The sequence below is a fragment of the Asparagus officinalis genome, chromosome 4 (genome assembly GCF_001876935.1).
Source record: "Asparagus officinalis chromosome 4, Aspof.V1, whole genome shotgun sequence".
Lineage (NCBI taxonomy): Eukaryota > Viridiplantae > Streptophyta > Magnoliopsida > Asparagales > Asparagaceae > Asparagus > Asparagus officinalis.
Genome location: NC_033797.1, coordinates 125,092,005 through 125,099,742, shown reverse-complemented (window position 1 = coordinate 125,099,742; position 7,738 = coordinate 125,092,005).

Below are 7,738 nucleotides of genomic sequence, written 5' to 3'. Positions count from 1 at the left end.
AGTTTTTTTCGTTTCAATTGGGCAACGAGACTTCGTACCACTGCACAAGATTGGTCGGAAACTTGGCGATGACCTACGCTCGAGATCGCTGAGTTGAATGCCACAGTTAATTGGTGAAATATGTGCCCCTTGGCGGTGTAAGAAATTCGAATAAACCTTGCGTATAAGTATAGCGAGATTTTATAGAATTTGATCATACTATTCAATCTACTAATTAAAGCCTTTAACTACACGAGAAAATAGGAAAGTTCTAATAAACTAAGCAACGTGGCACTAAATATAACAAGATAATACAATCTAAAAATATTATTTGACAGAAACATATGATTGAATACTAGCTTATGAATGATTATACCTATGAGACAAGACTCAATGTTCTAACAGGTATCTTCCATCATTTGATAATGGGTTTATTGGAAATTTCGAATTTCATAGTAGAGTTTGTAGAAAAAGTAGTGTATGTTGGGCAATTTGATACTTCAAAATTTTGAAACTTTATATCATAATCACATCTAAGACTTTGAATATTAAAGTTTTTAAAAACAAAAGGTCGAAACCAAAATACCGAAGTTTCTATTCTACTCTATAAAGGAAATTGTGAGGGTGTGCAAAAGTGGAGGAATCAGGTTTTATTCCTTCAATATCATAACGGATTGGAGCTCATTTTAATAAAAGGTGAGGGTATTTTAGTCATTAAATCAACATCTTATTGGCTCTCTTACTCTAGAAGGGCTTCTCTCTATAAAGTTCAATTACTTTCAATTATCTATTTTTTTTTTCAAATTTAAAATTCCACTCCCCTCTTTCTAAAAGGAAGGATCCATTGCTTTTATTGCTCTATCTCCTCAAAATGAAAACTACATGCATAAACTTCTTAAAAATAATATGATTAAAAAAAGCAACACAATGCGAACTAGGTAGCAACATATTAGAACTAAAAGCCTCAATTAACATTGTTGATGCCAGATATCAACAGTCACAGTGAGAAGCTAATTAGTTGACAGAGGTCCTCTAACCCTCTTGAAGGGGGCTGTTCTTCCCCGCACAAATAGAAAAAAGTAAGAGGATGGAGTTGGGTACTCCGGTTGTTCCTTCGAGATCAAGTCAGTACTTTGCTTGAGTGGAGAAGTAACTAAAATGTAGAAGTTCTTAAGCACATTGAGTAGAGAAAAAGATCATACCTTCATGCTGAAAATAGTACCATTTATAGTGGCAGTGGAGGGGTAGGATGGTAATCTCAGTCGAGCATGAGCTAGCTGCTAGGTCAACATCTGCTTTACAAGTGTATGCTAACAAGTGAAGGAGAAGTCATTTCCACATTTAATGTGAAGTGATTGGAGACGTGTGGTGTTGACATGGTTCGATGTGTCTTAAAGACTATTAGGGTCAGAGGAATGATGGCGCCGATTACGCATTTTATTGCATTTATTGTAATGTGATCAACTGTTAGCGCGTAGGAAGGAGATCGAGGCTCTTGGTATTTGTAGGTGTAAATTCTGATCTCCCGAAAACAGGGGATTTCATTTGTATTGATAAGAACAGCTTATTACAAACTAATAATTAAATGTTTACAACAGAAGCGGAGGGAATGCCCAGCTTATTACAAACTAATAATTAAATGTTTACAACAGAAGCGGAGGGAATGCCCTCCTTGTTTAACGTAGGTTCCTCGGTGGCGATAGGACGTCCTTGTTTAACGTAGGTTCCTCGGTGGCGATAGGACGCCTCGCTCGGTGCTCGTGCCGAGTCTGCTTCTCTTGGACGGTCCGATCAAAGTTGCTGTCGGAGCTTCAATTCTCAAATGAGGGAGCCTTTGGCAAAAGTCCATGTTCAACCTTTGGGAGATTAGCCAGCAGAATATGCGACAGCCAATACCTCCCTTTATGCTGGCTGAAGATGAGTTTTAATAGGCAAGGGATGGCATGGACCATCCCTTGATTCGTGGGATTTGACCACTAATAGAGGTGAAGTAGCCAGCCGTCCTAGCTGTGGGATGTAACCACTTAGGGGGTCCTGTCAGCCGCCCTATTCTTGCTAGGTGAGGAGCGTCATGCTTTCTCCCTTGATTTGTGGGATTTGATCACTGATGTAACTGTTCCCATACTCCAAGTGGGAAGTTGACAGTGAGCTGACGAGTCTGCAGCTTGGGTCTGCAGGCGAGCTTGGGACTGCAGGCAGACTTGGGTCTGCAGGTGAGCTTGCAGGCGAGCAGAGTCTGCAGGCGAGCTTGGGACTACAAGCAGACTTGGGTCTGTAGGCGAGCTTGCAGGCGAGCTGGGTCTGCAGGCGAGCTTGTGACTGCAGGAAAACTTGGGTCTGCAGGCGAGCTTGCAGGCGAGCTGGGTCTGCAGGGGAGATCGGGTGTGCAAGCAGACTTGGGTCTGCAGGCGAGCTTGATCGTACAGGCGAAATTCGATCTGCGGGCGAGCTCCTGAGCATGGATCAAAGAATAGGCCGTAACTTCAAACCGTAAGTCCGAATTAGATGAATTATATATGAAAATCGCCTATCTCGAGGAGACAGAGCCATCCAAACCAAGCCAAAGGCTTTGGTTTGCTTCTTCCGTTTCGCCAAATTCCTTACGGTTTGGGTGATATCTGCGTTTTTCCCCTTTTTGCAATTTCGGGCGAGGTTTTAGCAATTTTGTTCTGAACTTCTCTAATAAGGATTAAAGGTAATTTTTATTGCCTATAATATTTGATCGCCTTTTTACTCATATGGTGATCGAGAAGTACTGCCTTTTGAGTTGCCTTCGTAAGATGTCAGCCGAATGGTCGATCGAGTAGGTCGATTAGGGAGTTGACCTAGCCAGGTGTCGACATGTAACATCTTTTAAGTCGTCGTCGCAAGATGTTGGCATGTCAAGTCATTTGAGCTAGGTCTTGGGTTATTTTAAAATGCTGGCTCGATTACGCATGATGTGGGACACCTGTCTGCCCTTGATTAGAGATTACTTTTAAGCACTAAAATGGCTATAACAGTTGCCCCCTTTTACTTAGAGTCGGCCTAGGCCGGTTCCGAGTGAAATCTAATAGTTCTTGCCGAGTCATGAGGAGCATTAATAAGGGGAATCTGAAAACTTCCTTTAGATACAACATGTCTGATGTCAACAAATTCTTTTCAACTTCCGTCACTTCGTGTTTCGTGCAAGATTACAGGCTATCCAAGGTGAGCATGCTTTATCTTGATTCGAGAAAAGCCGTTTTGAATTCTAGAATTAATTTGGGCTATCGGTTGGTGCTCAGCTCATCCATTATTGTGTTAACAGTTAGAGGCCTAGCTACATATAAATATGGCTATCGTGGCAAGGGAGCGGTTACTGCTTTTTGAAACTCTGAGTCCGCATTTTTTGAGTGCTCCAATCACCATCTACGACAATAATCCATAGTACAAATGGCGGCTTCTGCTCTCAATGCGAGACAAAAAATGTTAGTAGAGATGCATTCCAAGAAGATGTTGTCTCAACTAAGAACCCTCCATAGGAAATACGATATTCCCACAATTATAAGCTGACAGCACCAATGAGGTCGCAGGTAGTTTATGACCATGACGATAGTAGGGCTCCTTTCTATCTGAAACATCTGGACTTTGGCCTGTGTTTAGCTTTGTGACGCCCCTGGTTTCACACGAGGCTGCAGTCCAAAGTGAATCCAGAGATGTCAAACGTGTCATGCACCCACACAATATAATAACACGTTTCACCATCACAGTAATATCTCTCTAGTGGAATCAATTAAGAACAGTGCATGTACAAGCAGATATGAGAAAAGTAAAAATGTAATGAACATGCCAAGAGAAAGAAATATCCAAAAAATATGATCATTCTCCAACTGAATAAAAAGAGTACAACTGATGAACTAAAATAAATGTGAAATATCTCAATACACGGAGTCAACTAAAATAGTACTAAGGCTCTCAGCCTTCAAAATAAAATACAAGTTTATAAATCACTAAACAAATACTAAACTAATGTGGAGCACAAGTTGTCTATCAAGAAATAACGACGACTATGTAGAAACTCTGTCAACCTGCGGCTCTCCGAAACTCTGATCCGCTACCTGAAAAGAAGGGGAAACAACAACGTCAGAGCGTTAGTAAGTTCATCTCCATCCGCCACCTGGGGAATGGGCTGCTACATATAATGGAGGCTCTACCTATATATAGATAGTCTACCTAAATCATCTACCCTGTACTAGATGGGGTTAATACTTAGAAATCCACAACACGAGACTGGTAAGTCGACCAAAATAATCCAAATAAGAAAACCCTCATGTATATACCATATGTCTCAAATTATGAATCACTAAATATCAACTCCAAAACTAAAAATAAAGGAATAAAGAAATGCAATACTAAAATATAAACCAAACCAAGTCATATATGTCAACCCAATATCTCATGCTACCCTTGGGTAGTCAATACGAAAAATCAGTACATAATCCTGTGAAATCCATAATACCATATACCCCGTCACAAAGGATCTCAACGGTGAACCACGTAAATAAATGACCTCCCGCCTAAAACTCGAGCTGTCCTAGGTTTCACAGTACTATCTCTTGCAAAGTCCTAAGTAGAGGGGGGGGGGGATTAGGGTCTTATGCTAATCTAATCCGATTATATACCAATTAAAATTAATTAACAAGTTATCCTAGCACGTATGAAATACCACAATATTTATGAGCTAGGATAAGCAATGTGAACAATGAGATATATCCTATATGATAGAAATATATGCAAAGATATATAAACAATAAGATATATCCTAATAAAGAGATATAGACAATGTATGTGCAAGGATATAGAACTAACACAAGGGTAAACAATATGAACTAGATAGTGGATCATATAAATAAAGAGCTAATGACAATGGCGACAAGAAAGATAAACACAAGTATAAATAAATGCCAAAGCACACTCAAACACAAGATATGATCACGGAGTTCGGACCTTCCGTCCTACGTCTCCGCTCCCCACTCCCGGGGAGAAATCCACTATCATAATCCGGTTTGGAAGCCGGAACTTCTACACACTCGGTTTACAAGTTCACCGAAAACTCTCACACAACAAACACTATGCAATCACACTCTACACCCTCTAAGTGTTGGACCTAGCCGTGTCTCCCTCAAGTGCTCGGTTACAACCTCTCCCTAGGTTCGTCAACCGACGCCACTCCTCTTGGAATGATACCCGACACTCACTACACACTTCTTACTCGGTGTACAAGTGTATAACAAAGTGATTCTCACGATAAGCACAATATAACAAATGATTGTTCTCTCTAACAAGGTGAGAACTCAATTAAGCACAACTCAATGTTACAAATTCTCACAACCCTAGTATACTATGTATGCAAATACAATAATATCAAATGGGTGTGTGTAACAATGAGATAAAATCAAATCTAAACTCAATATAAAACTAGCTTTAATAGAAATATGAAAATCAATAATGAAATTGCTAGAGAAAAGAGTTAGAAAACTTCTCTATGAACACAAAGAAGAGGATGAAGGGGATTGAGAATGAATCCCTCAATCTGCAGTGAAAACAAACCCTTAAACAAGCTTAAACAAGCTTAAACTCTTTTTAAAACCCTTGTTTAAAAACTTCTTAGCTTATTGAAAAAGAACAGCAATAGGGTATTTATACCCACTTGAAGTCTCAGCCAAAACTCCCAAAATAAAAGACCAAAAAACCCAGCCAACGGTAACAAAACTAGCCGTTGGAAACAGTCAGACTGAGCGGCGATCAACCGAAGAAATTTGCGGTCGACCGCGATGCAGATCCCAGACTGGGAAAACACGCGGGAACTTCGTCGGTCGACTGCATCGGTTGACCGATGGAAAATTTGAGCTTTCGGTCGACCGATGTGGTCGACCGACAAACTCTCTGCTGCCCAGAAGCAAATGAACAATTGAGCGGTCGACCGGTACGGTCGACCGAAAACTGATATGACAGAAAAACAGGTTTTAGAAAACTGTTTGCTGATTTTAAAACACTGTTTAAAAATATCAAATAAATTCTAAAAAATGTAAAACTTTAGGGAATGATTGTAGACATGATAATAAACTTTGGGGAATGGTTATCAGAAAGGACCTCCCAAATGAAAAATATCATTATTTTACAAAATAGTCCAAAACATGAAAATATGAGATACTTGAATTTTGATATTTTGACATAAACCAACTTTTGAAACTTTGTGAAATGTTTTTATAGACTTAGTAAAACATGTATAAACTGATATTGAAGTTTGCAAACTAAGAATACAATATTTTTATAAAATTGCATATTCTATGCAATGTTTTCAAAAACACAGTAGAAAATATGAAATATATAATTTCATATATATAATCATAAAAACTCAAAACACATATATGTTTATATATAACTATATATATGCATAGAAACCAAAACTTATGTACATATATATATAACTATATATATATATATATATGAAGAAACCAATAAATGTGTAGGTATAAGATATTGAGCTTAGAGTATCTAACACACATAATATAAAATCTAAACTAGATTACCCAAGCTTGGTCTTGATCTTCATTGTAGCTTAACTTGGTACACATGTGGATGAATCTTGAACTTGATCTTTAACTTTGAATTGTAAGGCTTCACCGACATTCCGCCAACCTCCTTTGGATATGATCGTTGAAGCGCAATCCATCCAACCTCCAACTACGTTGTTTGTCTACAAAACATAGGAATACACAAACACTAGACAAACATTATTAGTGGTAAATTGTTTGTAAATCATCATCAAAACAAGAAGGCTAACACTATGGTATCATCGCATCATTATGCGAAAGAACTACCTGTTCAGGCATCCTAAGTAAATACAGCCTACTAGCATCATCGCATCACCGTGCGAAACAGACTACCTCCTCGGGTATCCTGTAGGTACGGCTCATTAGCCTCATCGCATCACCGTGCGAAACGAACTGTCTTCTCAGACATCCTCATTGTATCACCATGCGGAACGGACTGCCTCTTCAGGCATCCAATAAATACGGCTTGCTAGCCTCATCGCATACTGCCTCTTCAGGCATCCAATAAATACGGCTTGCTAGCCTCATCGCATTACCATGCGGAACAGACTACCTATTTAGGCATCTTATAATTATGACTTAATGGCCTACTTCAACGGTATACCGACGTACTACCTTAAGCAGTACTGAGCTGTGCCCATCAACAGTAACCATATACACATATATATTGTTCTATCTAATCGTCTCCCCGTCATGGTAAAAACGATACACGCAATTATCCCCTTTCGGATTCTCAGGTATGTACATCCATGATAGCTGTACGGTTAACGTTCCAAATCAAGATCTAGCCCCACTTGGCTGGTTCAACAACAATGCCCTCCTTGCTAATTACGTGGCCCAAAATCTAACCTCCGAAAGCAAAAATTTGCATTTGCTAAATTTAGCATACGACTGGTGCTCCCACAAAGTCTGCAATGTTAGACGAAGGTGTTGCTCCCGCTCGGCCTCCGATCTCGAATAAATAAGGATGTCGTCGATAAACACTATCACGAACTGGTCCAAGCATGGACGAAAAATATTGTTCATCAAATCTGTGAATACCATGGGTGCATTGTTTATCCCAAATGGCATAACAAGAAACTCGAAAGACCCATATCAAGTCAGGAAGGTAGTCTCAGAAAGTATCCGTCTTCCGAACCCCGCAACTGATGGTGACATTATTCAACTGGTGATAATCTACA